This window comes from Eubalaena glacialis, chromosome 17 (assembly GCF_028564815.1).
Source record: "Eubalaena glacialis isolate mEubGla1 chromosome 17, mEubGla1.1.hap2.+ XY, whole genome shotgun sequence".
NCBI lineage: Eukaryota > Metazoa > Chordata > Mammalia > Artiodactyla > Balaenidae > Eubalaena > Eubalaena glacialis.
Window position 1 is genome coordinate 71,301,641 of NC_083732.1, and position 14,654 is coordinate 71,316,294.

At 36.5% G+C, this 14,654-nt stretch overlaps 1 non-coding gene across 1 annotated transcript; it reads left to right on the forward strand.

Moving 5' to 3' along the window:
* The first annotated feature begins 358 nt into the window (after positions 1–358).
* Positions 359–431, forward strand: TRNAM-CAU (transfer RNA methionine (anticodon CAU)). The gene has a single exon. It is a non-coding gene; the product is annotated as a tRNA-Met (tRNA).
* The last annotated feature ends 14,223 nt before the right edge of the window (positions 432–14,654 follow it).

Below are 14,654 nucleotides of genomic sequence, written 5' to 3' on the forward strand. Positions count from 1 at the left end.
AAATATCAGGACAGTAAGCAACATTTTGCAACCCACCCTCCTCCAAAAAATGTTCCTGCCATTTCCTTAGTCCTTTCCTGGATCTTTAAGGGCAAGAAGCTTAATATAAGGGAAAGGTCATATAAAAACACTAGTTAACTTTATCTTAGTGTATTGCATCTCTACACTAGAAAATTCCATATATACAGTTAAAGCAACTTCAATTTTGAAAGACAATTCGAGCCAATCAATGGAATATACTTTGAAAACAATAAAAAACATTTGATTCTAGTATTCTACCGGTTTTCCATCTTCAAAGGAAAACGTTGTCTGTTTGTGTCAGGAGAGGAGTGTTCACAGGGGAGAGCACCTCTAACCTGCCTCCTTAGCGCAGTAGGCAGCGTGTCAGTCTCATAATCTGAAGGTCCTGAGTTCAAACCTCAGAGGAGGCAGTTCTATTTTGCCTCCCTCTTCTTCCTAAGAGAATTTTCAGAATAATTTTCTTTCAGTGATTTTACATTCCTCTTAGTAACTTTACTTTCTTTGACTAATATTAGTTAATAACATTTAAAATGAAAATGAAGAGGTGGCCAATATCAAAGAATAAGCCAATGGAAAGTTACAATTATAATATCACTAGATTTCAAAATTCATGTCATATTTCATCAAAGACATTGTTTCAGATAGGAAGTGCTCCAAGGATTGAGATTATAAAATATGAACTGGACATAAAACTAAATATATTGTATAGGAAAAACTGGTTGTAAACTAAGATAAACATACTTTTTTTTTTTTAAATTGTCTTTGTAAGAAAAGCCTATGGACGGAGTGCACTCCTTTTGACACCAGGAAGGGTGCTAGTGGTTAAGAAATGTGTGTGGGTATTTTAACAGGATGCTTTGAACCTTAGGGAACATATACTGACCAAAAAAAAAAAAAAAATCTGTGTGTATGTGTGTTCATGGGTGTTTGAGGGAGTGGGAGAGCAGGCAGGGACCTGGTAGGGTTCAATGTGCATTCAGTTTCAAACACAGAAACTGGGCCAAGAGGCCAGTATGCTTAGATATACATTAGGATTAGTATAAGCAATCACTCTCAGGCTTTTAAGAAATGGAGCCGTCTTTAAAATGGAACATTGGGCAATCTGTAAAAATAATCAAAGAAATGTGGAAAGGCTTCCTTTTTATCCCAACACTTTCAACCAATCACCAAGCATCCTTTTTGCCCCAATTATTCTGGTTTGAAGAGAAACAGAATGGGTTGAAGAGAAATGGAGTGTTCTGGGAAAAATGTGAATGGAGTCTGAGGATGAGGAGGTGAAATTAATTAATCATATTTTTGTTTCTTAAAAAAGTGTTTAAGGTAGAGGTCCATCTCAATAGTGGTCATAGTTTGAGGTATATTTAAAGAGCCCTCATATGATGACAGTAAATTTACAAAATAAAAGGAAATTGAGTGTTTAAACATTTTATGTCAAGGGAGATCGAGGCACCAGGACAATAACATTAAAAAACAATGCAACAGAAAAAACAGTCATAGTAGAGGACCCTGGAATTGCCCCTTGTATTTCCTGGGAAAAAAAGCATGTGGGGCCTGACTTCGAAAGCCAGCAGAGAACAGATGCATCAAAGTCTGGGTTACATTACACTAATCTCTTAAGGGTCTTTTATCTAATCTCTTTCTGGCTATTGCTAAGTGCCAGGGATATGATTGCCACTATATAAATATCAGAGATTATCTAAACTTCTCAGGAGAAATCCATCTAATAGACATCAAAACCAGTCTAGGCATTGTGTGTCCTTAGTCTTCCTTTGGCAGAAACAGAGACAAAGGCAAATCAAATCTGTCCTTCACAAAGGACCCGTAATTCAACAACTTCTAAATATTTTCATGTTACTTTTACTTCCTGCATCTATAATAGCATTTTTGAACGTTAGATCCTCTAAAAGCAAAGAGCAGTAGAGAGTTAATATTTATTAACTCCTGAGTTAAATAGTCATGCAAATTAGCCCTAATCTATATGCCTAGTCACAAGACCAAAAAAACAAACAAACAAACAAAAAAAAACAGTCAAGATATGAAGCCGAGGAGTGAGACTGTAGTAAACATCACAGTGACCTGCATTTCAAAATGTTCTGTCTTGAGGCAGTAGGTTAACAATTTGCTTAAGCACATCATAGGCTCTGGAGTTCAACACACATGGGTCTGAAGACCATCTCTGCCATGTGATAGTGGTAAGATCCATCTCAAGGTATTAGTAACTTTGAGTCTCTAAGTTTCCTTAATCTGTAAAATACAGAAAATACAAATCTCGCAGGGCTGTTGTGAAAACTAGAGAAGGCCACTTACATAAAATGCTTGGCACTCAATAAACACTCAATAAAGAGCAGATGTTTTGTTCTCATTACTTGTGACCAGTAAAAGAAACAAAAGACTTAGGAAAGATGAAGAAAATGGGCTTTTGTCAAAGAAAGGAACACTGTCTGCACCTCTAAGGAAAATCTAGGGGGCAAAAGCGCTGAATCAGACATACTACAGGAATAAAGGGGCAGATTTATTTTCAGACCTTTTCTTTACCACACTGAGTCCCAGCTTCCTGTTGCTCCTTTGTAAGACATCGGCAAACGGAGACCTACGAATCTGTTTTGATATGATTCTCTCATAAAAGATAAAAGATATCGATTATCTCCTGATAAAAGGTGCCCTCCTCTCTTCATCTTTCTATCTTAATGTCTAACAAAATGCATGAAAAGTAGAAGTTACTCATATTTGATCAGCTTCATTCAGACAGACACTACAACAGATCTAGTGCTACTTCTTGTTCAATGATCATTAGGAATTTTGGCTTTTCGAAGTGTGTATGTATGTGTGTGTATTTAATTATCTTTTTTCCCTTTAACTCAGTATAGATAGAATTAATACACGGGATCCCTAATAGGCTGTGTGATCGACCATTGTGATTTTATTTTTCTGGATATACATAGTAGGACCAAAAGTTAGATTGACTTTTGTTGTATATCTCAAAGAGTTAACTGAGAAATTAAATTGCTTATGATTTGACCCTGAAATTTGCTTATATTTGCACTGTGACTGCTCTTCCACTAACCCATTATAATGTTTCGTTAGCATCTTGCCTAATGTGTGCACTTGTCTTTCTTTCCCCACACAGCTGCAAAATGGCAGAAGGCACATTTGTTCAGTACTGACTCAGTCAAAGATCCTTATTGAACTGCAAAACCTTAGCTTCCTGCCTGAGTCCTTTACACTTCCGTTTCTCTTTGCTTAGTCCCCCATTCCCCATTCTTACCAGCATTTCTATTGAGTAAGGAGAACAAAGGCTCAACTTTATTGACATTTCTCCTCCTATGGTTTTCTGGTACAGAGAAAAAGAAGCATCAAAAGGAAAGCATATTTATGTGCAGGAACCCAAATTGGCCCAAATTGACCCCCTAGTTTTCTGGATGCTTGACTATTGTATTCAGGAAACAATAAACCCCAAGTTCCTTGAAAAGAGTACCATTATACACTTGTCAGTATTTTCTGAAACAGAATTTACTAGAAGTGGGTGCTAGATCAAATGATATGCACACTTGTAGTTTAAGAGAATATAGCCAGATTTATTTTCCAAAATTTACAGAAATTTTTACTCATCACTACTCTTGAGAGTGTGTGAATGTTGCTTTCCTCGCTGCCCTGATCTCATGGGCATTGGGTGTTAACAAAATCTTACATTTTTATCAATCTGAAGGGATAAAAGTTGTATTTTATTGTTGCTTTTATTTTCATTTTCCTGAATATCAATTTTCCTTGTGCTGTACATTGTTCATACTAACTTGAAGAAACTACTTATATCTTAAGAGTATTAGTCACTTTTTTGTGTACGTGTAGCAAATGTTTTTCCCAGTTGGTGATTGTTCTTTTAATTTGATTAAGTTGCCTTTTTCCATTCAAAGGTTTTTTTTGTTTCATTGTTTTCTAATTTCATCTGGTATTTTATTTTTCCATTATAGCTTTTTGTTTCCATCTTCCTTACTAAGCTTCCCTTTACCCCTAAGGATATATATACACCCCTAACTTAATTTTTTTTTCTTTTAATTCTTTTATTTTTATGGTGGGAACTTTTGTCTTAAATTTATATTCATCTATGGGCACACAGTTGGAGTTACATTTATTTTCTTCCAATAAATAATGATTACCTCAATACCAATTGCTAGTCAATTCATAATTTCCCCACTGACTTGTAGACTAGTTGTTTCATTTATTGAGTTCTCCTACACATGGGAATTTTTTTCTGGCTTTTGAATTCAGTTCCTTGATTTAAGTGTCTATGCCTAAGCAAGTGCTTTATTATTTTGAATATAGTAGCTTTACATTGTTTCAATAAGCAGTAAATCATTTCACCATATTACCATTATTATTTTAAGACTTTTAAACAATTCTTGTATATTTTTCTTCCACATGGACTTCACAATCAGTTTATCAAATTCTAAAAATAATTGCAGCACTTTTTTTTGTTATTTTAAGAAGCTGGGAACAATATAAGTGTCTATAAGTAGGAAAATAGTTGAATAATTCAATGCTTCCAAATTATGGAATAGATTTAGATCATCCAAATTATGGAATACTATATAACTATCAAAGAGAATGAGGTAGACCAAGTGTTTACAGAAGTCAACACATACATGTGCAGCAAAGGTGTCAAGTATAATAAATATAGGAAATTATAAGATAAAATATTTAATGCAATTCCATATTTGTAAGAAAAACAACAATCCCTCCTCCTACACGTGCATGTATATTTGAATAAGCAAATTAAAAAAATATGGAGTGTTACAGTATTTTTGGTAATGACTTTCAGGGATGTGGGCTTATTTCTGTGTGAACTAATAATCTTACTTTAGATGCTTTAGATTCCCTCATTCATGTATTACTTATATAATTAAAACATTCAAATGTTTTCAAACATTCAATTTAATGCTGAAATTAAAATTAGTATTCTTGCTATATGCAAGAAAGCAAACAACAGCAAGAAAAAAAGAGTTAAACCTCCATTGACCCTTTTATATTGTTATACACTGCAGAATCTGTATTAGGTAGTAAGCCTCTCATCATGAGGTAATTTATCCAGCTGTCTCCTGTAGCATGCAACGCACAATGTTTTTCTCTCAATTTATGTACAAATCTCAAATAGCATATAAATCCAGATCAAAGTATCTTCAGATATCTTATAGACCAAGTTTCCTAATGCATAGATGAAGTATGTAAAATGTTAAATAGTTTGGCCAAGTGTAACATGTAATGTGCCCAGACAGAAATAAATCAGCTTTATGAATAAAACTTCAGGTGGTATACCTTGACTGGTTCTGCTCACATCTTGATATTACAAGTTTCTAGGATTCACAATTTCAACATTTAAAATACCTATGGAGTTCTTTTACTTAAGATCTTGTAATGACCACAAAGAATTCTTTATGGATGACTGAACTCCACGTAGAAATAAAGAAAACCACATACAGTCAAATTTGCTATCAAGTAACCAATAAGCTGGATGAAGCCCACAGGGGGCTTTGTTCCCCTGAAGGAAATTTTTATAAAATTTAAAATAATTGAAAATATATTTGGAAATCATGATATTTTTCTTATTTCTCTTGAAAAATCAGAATATCTGAGGAAACTGGATTTACTTTTTGGTACAGTAACTAATGGTCTTGTGGGAGGATTATTTGGAAATCTCAAGCGTTATCTGCTAATGAAATCTAGCAATTAAACTTACCACTTCCTCCTTGGTTGTTAACAGCTGGAAAATCAATTATATCCTGTGATTGGATTCACCATAAATAAGCGGCCTTTGGTCATTATAAACAACAGGCTCCAATTCTATACAAAATATAAACCTGACCCCAAGCTAAGAAATTGAAAGTTAGGTTGTCAGTGACTTAAGTGCTGAAGTCCCCCACATTGCCTAACATGATCCTCTCAGAAGTTTCTGTTCTTGGATGCAAACCAGGAGTCATGTGCTGATTTATCAGGAAGCAAGCCATATCAGCAAGACCTGACCTTGGAGACCACACAAGGGTGGGACTGAGACTTTACTGAAATGAGGAGTATCCCTATTATAGCAAGTGTCCCCTTAGCTAAAATAATATAGTGCCTTTTGGTTAAGAACTAGGGGAATCTATTCTTTTACTTTGGGCAAACATACATAGAACACATATGTGGAGAGCTAGGGAAGCATGTAGGAAAGTGGAGCTCCTGTTTATATTCAATACAAACTCCCCCAATGGAGAGCTCACTACCTCTCAGGGCAGCCCTTTCCCTCCCTAACTGGTTTTGACTGTGACACAGGAACTTGGAATCCTGGCTCCCCATCCCATCTCAATTTCTTAGTTCCCCAGCTGGGGTCTCTTAGGAGGCATCTGCTCAAGGTTCCTGGGGGTGGGGCAGAGGCACTGTGTCCAAGCTCCGCCCTCGCTCCAGCCCAACTCAAGAAACATATATACACTAATATGTATAAAATGGATAACTAATAAGAACTTGCTGTATAAAAACTAAAATTCTAAAATTCAAAAAAAAAAAGAACTAAGAAGCATTAAAACAAATAATTTTTATATGTGATGCTTTCCTCCATAATTTCTAAATAAACTGCAAATAAAAAAAAAGAAAAGAAACATTTGCCCACTCATTCATTTATTCATAGTTATTCAGAGTAGCCTAGAGGTTAAAAGCCTGGGTCCTGGAAACTGACAACCCTACAATTCAATCCTGGTTCTGTAATTTTATACAAATTACTAAACAACTATGAGCTTCCCCTTGCTCATCCGCAAGGATATCATGAAGCTACTGATTGCCAGGATTAAGTGGGATAATTACTGTAAACAGCTTAGCACAGGATCTGGCACATAGTAAGTGCTTATCCAGAGGGGTAGGAATAGTCAAATGCTGAGACCAAGACTTAATTCCTATACAACTGGAAAAGGAGGTCTATGTAGTTCAACTGGAGACCCATGTAGATATGCACTAATGAGGTTTTATCACCAAATAACTTTGGGAATACTAAATTATGCCAAATTAAATACACTCCTTTCCTCAAAACTGCTCTGAGTATTAATAAGCTAATATGCCCTGTTACTTTCTAAGAAGGTAGGTAGTAGGTAGCATCTCCTCAATTTTCTTTTCATCCAAGGAATAATTTTACAAAGGAGCGTTTTGAAGAATTATCATTCCTAGGAACAGCAGTCTGGGAAAGGATCATCTATTAGATATGACATTTCAGTCTTCTATATTTTGATGAAAAAAAATGTCCAGGCCCGGGCTGTAGTTTTAGTTTCCTAAAACTCATTTATAATTTGCTTTGGGTAATTTAGCATTTTAAATAATAATTACAGTAATAGTAATAACAATAATATGAGAACAAAATATTATATAGTGCTTATATTCCAGACTTTGTGCCAAGTGCTTTACATATATTAACACATTTAGATATTTAGAAATATTTTATCTGCCTAAAAAAAAAAAAAACCTGTACTGCTGGATGTCAAAGATGGAAGTCTATCTAGTTCAACATGCCTATTTTTCTGAAGCTCATAATGCTCTCAAATGGTAGAGTTAGGACTAAGGTGCATGCCTGTTAACCCCTTGCACTATTGTCCTTTTAAATCCCCAGTCTCTGATGCTATGACACCACCTGGTCTTTTTTCCAGAGATCTAAATATTTAAAATAGCTGGGAGAGGTCATTTTGCTCAACTACGCTTTTCTACCATTATGAGGTCTTTTAAAATTCCACACTATAATTTATTATCTTTCCAACTTTAACGATTTCAAAATAAGTCCTACAAATTCAAACAGAATTCAGCTGTTCAGAATTTTCCTCTACTGAAAATGTCCCTGGAAGAATTTGATTTAAGATGGTGACCTTACAAATGTTGCATTTTCCTATCTAAAATCGAAAGGGAAATGATGGGCAAAGAGGCTTTACAAATATTTTTTGTTACCTTCTAGTGCTCCTTTGAACTCTTGACTCCAGGCTCTTTGAGAAAGAAGCATAATGGTGGAAATTAAGGTTCTCTAATGGGACCAAGTGGTAGAACAGGATTTCTTACCTTTCCAGTCTGTCCTGGAAGGACCACCAAGGTGAGATGTGATTTTAATCTCTGGGCCCACTGTGATCTTGGCCTTTCTGCGTGAACTGTCAACAAGGGTGCTAACGACTGCCAACTGTTATGGGAAAAAACAGGAGTCCATGCAGAATTGAGCTGAGATAACTGCTTCGTTTCACTGAAAGCGTTAAATCACCTGCTGCTGCCAGCAGCTTTCATCTACTCTCAACTTAAGCCAGGTTGAACCAGTGACCCACAAGGCAGAATTACCAAGCATCACATTACCAAGCCAGGCAGTCTGGGATCACATGGAATGGTTTACATCTCTCAGGCTGTGCCCCACTAATGACACCTCTCACACTGGACTGGATTTTTCCTCTGGCCTGTGGGCTTAGTATCACCTTTCACTGTTTTGTCCTTCTTAAGTGGGATCTGCCACTAGAAACTATAATGGTTCATTAGATGGTCCACACTGTATTATATTATACGAATTTAGAATCTATTATCTTTTTTCCACCCTTTGTCTTATACTAAGTTGCTTACATGAGAAAGAGAGGGAGAGACACAGATTTCGTGGAGATGTTTAAAAGCCTCTTAGTTTGAATATCAGCTAAAATTCTCTAGGAACTTACTTTGAAGTGTTTATACTCACAAAATGTCACTAGTATCACCAGGACAGTTAATTTTTTGTATGCAGTGAATCCATATTATATCATTTGAATGAGTGTAACATAAACTAGAGGTTTGCTCATATAATCTAAATTATTTAGGAACAATTTTCCAGTGACTTCTGTTCGAATACTCATGACCCTTGGCAGTGCTACGGGTAAATGTTTAGCAACCAACTATGTGGGGGAATAAATGCACTGATTTGTAGCATTCACCTATTTCTGTGGTTTAAATAGTCCTAAGGTGGCCAATTTCAGGCTATCAATGTGACATCACTAAAATCAGAGTTGGGAAAAGGTGTGCAGTAGAGAAACATTATGTAGTATTCCCACCATACAGATACGACGGACACATAGTCTCAAGAGCCTTGATACCAGTAAAATGTAGTAAAATAATTAGGATTTGGAAATGTAGTAAAATAATATATGTGTAGTAAAGTATATAGTATTAACAGTGGTAATATTATTAATGGTATTTGTATTATTAGTGTAATTTATTAATTTATTATTAATGTTCCTATCATTAATATTATTAGTATTAATATTAATAATACTAATATTATTAGTATTAGTATTAAAAATAAAATGAGTCACAAAGGAACAAAAGGATTTACCTTTATTTTTAATATATTTATTTGATTATAGGTTTATAAAATTTAATTCTTTTTTTTTAACATCTTTATTGGAGTGTAACTGCTTTACAATGCTCTGCTGTATAGCAAAGTGAGTCAGCTGTATGTACACATATATCCCCATATCCCCTCCCTCTTGCGTCTCCCTCCCACTCTCCGTATCCCACCCCTCTAGGTGGTCATAAAGCACCGAGCTGATCTCCCTGTGCTATGCGGCTGCTTCCCACTAGCTATCTATTTTACATTTGGTAGTGTATATATGTCAATGCTACTCTCTCACTTTGTCCCAGCTTACCCTTCCCCCTCCCCATGTCCTCAAGTCCATTCTTTACATCTGCGTCATTATTCCTGTCCTGTCCCTAGGTTCATCAGAACCGGTTTGTTTTTTTTTTAGATTCCGTATGTGTTAGCATATGGTATTTGTTTTTCTCGTTCTGACTTACTTCACTCTGTATGACAGACTTTAGGTCCATCCGCCTCTTAAAATTTAATTCTTCATAATGACTATGTTTGACCACCAACTTAAAAATTTCCTGAACATTTAACAGTTGACTTTTGCAAATTGGTGTGAGATGAAGAAATGGACGTGGAAAGGGCATTGGGTTGGAAGATGGTTGACCTAGGAAGTGAATAGCAGTTAAGGACAAAGGTTCAGGAGCCAGACTGCCTGAGTCCAAAGCCCAGATTCTCTGGTGACCTTGGACATGTTGCTTAACCACTCTGAATTTTAGTTTCCTTTAAGGTGAAAAGGGAATTATACAAGAACGTAACCTACAAGAATATTGGGGCTTTAAATAAGATAATCTTTGCACAGTGACTCTGTATAGTAAGCAAACAAGATTATTATTACCAAATTTCATCTAGGCCATAAATGCTATGTAATTATGTACAATTTATTTCCCTTAGCATTTCTTCATGGTAGATAAGGGGTTAAATACAAAATGATGTAAAATCTTCCTCCTAGTTCTCAAACGCACAGTGATTAAGACCTAGAGCTTTTAAGTCAGATGGCCTAGATTCAGATCCTGGATCTCTTCATACAAGTTGTGAAGCTTTGGACAAATTAATTCATTTCTCCTATCCTTGCCTTATTCATCTGGAAGTCAGAAAGTAACGCAAGAATTTGTTGCACAGAATTTTTTAAAGTTAAAACAAGGTCTTAACCCAGTGTTCGGCACACAGTAGGTAATTTATAAATCTAAGCTTTTTAATTAATGATATTAGTATTGTTATAGCATATAAAATATTAATAGTAGTAGTACTTTCAGTATACCATGTAGCATTATTATAATGTATAATATTACTGTACTATATATTTTATATATTGCATATATATTGTAGTAGTATTGGTATTATTATTATTACTTAGTAATATTCTTTAATATTATTAATGTTAATATTATTAAGAAAATGTAGTACAAATGTACAAATGCTAATTTTTTTTGTATATGGTATGCCCTCCCAAACCAAATCTTCATCCAAGGGACATGTCCCATGACTTCTCAAAATTAATATTAATAATAAAATATATACTGTTAATAATAAGATAGGTAATATTTGGGCATTTTCTAGGTGTCAACCGTTGTAGTAAGTGGTTCACATATAATTTAATGAACCTCTTTGAATCTCAGTTTTATTATTTATAAAGTGACTTTAATACCTATCACATAAAGTTGTTGAGAAGATTATAAATATTATAACACATTCAACATGGTGTCTGTAACAAAGTAGGCATGCCATAAATGGTAGCTAGTAATAGTAATTGTAATAATAATAGAATGTAGTCTATAGGTTGTGAGAATATATACTTTTTGAAATGTCTTACCATATTGCTTAGTGCATTACATATGCTAATTAAGCTAATTAAGCTATATATGCTATATATTATTGTTGTATAATAAAAATAGGTGATAGGCATTTACCATTAATATTTACTATCAATTTACCGTTGAGAATGGTTTGGTAGGTCAGGGTGGAGATCAGAGAACAATTGAGAATACAGAGCTCAAAAGTGTTTTTTGGAAAGAACTGCTATTGTGTTTTCATCTCTAGCTCCTTGTGGGAGAGGAGGTGGAAGGCGAAAATCTTTTCTTGAGGCGGAGATCTGGCAGGGTTCCTGCAGCTGGAATGGGTTAGACATCGCAAACACTAGGTTATGAGGTGTTACTATTGTAAGAAAGAGGTGTTAGACTAGCACTGGCATGAGATGGCAATGCTAATAATTATTCTCTCTAGTCTAATGGAATTGAATTGGGACAACTGGGGTCTTCAGGGGAATCTGCTGAAAGCTGTGGGGTTTTGTTGTTGTCATTTGTTTATTTGCTGATACCATGTCTCTTGCTATCTTAAAGCACATTTTGCTTCTTCTGCGAGACGTCAATGTATACTGTTAACTGTAGCTGTGTCCAAAACATTATCAAATTATTAATGATCCCATTTTTCATGTCTTTGTGTTTATCCATTGCATTTACAATGAATCATTTTAATAATTTCTTAAAATATCATCCTCAAGTCAGTCCATATGGCCTTCTGATCTCATACGCAGTAATAAACATGGAGACATGTGGTTAAAAAATAAAGTATTTCAGGATGCTCCAGTCCCTTATTCTACTGCCCCTCAAAGGAACAGAGTGAGCTGATCCAAGGCCAGATAGGAAATAAAAGTGATCTCATCCTCTCTCTTGGCATCGGCTGCCCCCTCCTTGGGGAATAATTACCTGATAAACTCAGGCTTCCCCCTTCAATGGCTCCAGAAAACACAGGGCTAGCTTTTCAGAACAAATTCAGCATTCATGCTGCTCATACCTGAGAACAGAGAAGATTAATTGATGTGGTTCTATTGAATGGTGTCCAGAAAACTGATTTTTGGTGAAACATTTTTCTGGACTATCTGAGCCTGAGTTCAAACAGAGGGTGGAGTTCTCAACCAAGTCAGACACTGTGATTACATTCATAGAAATATAAATGCTAGAGGAAGGCCCTGAAAGATAAATAAAATTACCATATAAGGGACACACCTGCGTGCATATGCAAGTAGGTGGACACTGAGGAATATGAATATGTGTGTGTCTGTGTGTGGGTGTGCAGAACACACAGATCAAATTTCAGCAATCCTGGTAATCAAAAATGCCAATTAGAATAATAAGGACATTCCATTTTGCTCATCAAATTTGAAAGGTAAAGTAAATAATGCCGATATTCTTAAAATTGTAGTGAAAGGATTGTTCTTAAATAGTGCATATGAGAAAGTCAACTTGTACCATCTTTTTAAATGCTATTTAGAAATGGGAATCAAACAAGAATAAAATAGGCCTCAAAATATAGATAATATATATTCTCTGATATAGTCATTTATCTTTGACACCGAGCTTGGAAAATACAAAGATAATTGTGACTGCAAAATTTATAGTATTAAAAAATGAAAACTACCTAAAAATCCAACATTAGTTAGCAATAAAAATAATGTTTGTGATGACATTTTTGATATGTGAATTACTCTGGGTAAAAAAATAAAAGTGAAAATTGTACAGAGAACTTAATGACCTTAGCTGCATTAAAACATGAAGAAAATATCCAAGAATGAAGTTACTTCTTGCCAATGGCATTATGAGTCATTTTTGAGTATTTCTTTAATGTTCTCCATAAACTATATAGTTAGAAAAATGAAAGTAATTTTTTAAAATTTATTTATTTATTTATTTATGGCTGCATTGGGTCTACATTGCTGTGGGCGGGCTTCCTTTAGTTGCAGCGAGCGGGGGCTACTCTTTGTTGCCGTGCATGGGCTTCTCATTGCGGTGGCTTCTCTTGTCATGGACCATGGGCTCTAGGCATGTGGGCTTCTCATTGCAGTGGCTTCTCTTGTCATGGACCATGGGCTCTAGGCACGTGGGCTTAGTAGTTGTGGCTCACGGGCTCAGTAGTTGTGGCTCATGGGCTCTAGAGCACAGGCTCAGTAGCTGTGGTGCACGGGCTTAGTTGCTCCTCAGCATGTGGGATCTTCCTGGACCAGGGCTTGAACCTGTGTCCCCTGCATTGGCAGGCGGACTCCCAACCACTGCGCCACCAGGGAAGTCCTGAAAGTAATTTTTAAAAAAGTATACTGAGTGCTCATTTGGAACACCATCATGAAATGTGTGAGGAGAGACACAATAGGTAAAACTAAGGACATCAAGGGATATAAAATATTGGAGTAAATTGAGTTGATTTTTTCCAGAATTGAAGTAACTCTTTTCTCTCATTAATTGCAAAATTCCTTTTTTAAAAAAACATAATTTCACTTTCAAATATCCAGAGAGCTCAGTTTGAGGTTCATGGAGTCAAAGTGGAAAAATAAATAATAAGAAAAGATGTCATTTTTAAGGAGGGTAGTTTCAAATGGGTGTGACACAATTGAAAATGTGTCTTTGAAATGTGTTTAGAATTTCAAGACAAGGTAGAACTGTCGCCTCATGTTGCTTGTGAATCACTGCACATCTGTCCCTCTGCCCTGGGATAAGACTGTAGCAGGGAAAGGAAGACATTAAAAAATAATGGGAGGACTTTCAAGCTGGCAGAGGAGTAAGACGTGGAGATCACCTTCCTCTCCACAAATACATCAAAAATACATCTACATGTGGAACAACTCATACAGAACACCTACTGAACGCTGAAAGAAGACCTCAGACTTCCCAAGAGGCAAGAATATCCCCACATACCTGGGTAGGGCAAAAGAAAAAAGAAAAAATGGAGACAAAAGAATAGGGATGGGACCTACACCTCTGGGAGGGAGCTGTGAAGGAGGAAAAGTTTCCACACACTAGGAAGCCCCTTCGCGGGCGGAGACTGCGGGTGATGGAGGGGGGGAGCTTTGGGGCCACGGAGGAGAGCACAGCCACAGGGGTGCAGAGGGCAAAGCGGAGAGATTCCTGCACAGAGGATCGCTGCTGACCAACACTCACCAGCCCGAGAGGCTTGTCTGCTCACCCGCCGGGCGAGTGGGGGCTGGGAGCTGAGACTCGGGCTTCAGAGGTCAGATCCCAGGGAGAGGACTGGGATTGGCTGCGTGAACACAGCCTGAAGGGGGATAGTGCACCACAGGAGGGAGTCTGGGAAAAAGTCTGGACCTGCCGAAGAGTCAAGAGACCATTGTTTCGGAGTGTGCAAGGAGAGGGGATCCAGAGCACCGCATAAACGAGCTCCAGAGACGGGTGCAAGCCACGGCTATTAGTGCACACACCAGAGACGGGCATGAAATGCTAAGGCTGCTGCAGCCACCAAGAAGCCTGTGTGCAAGCAC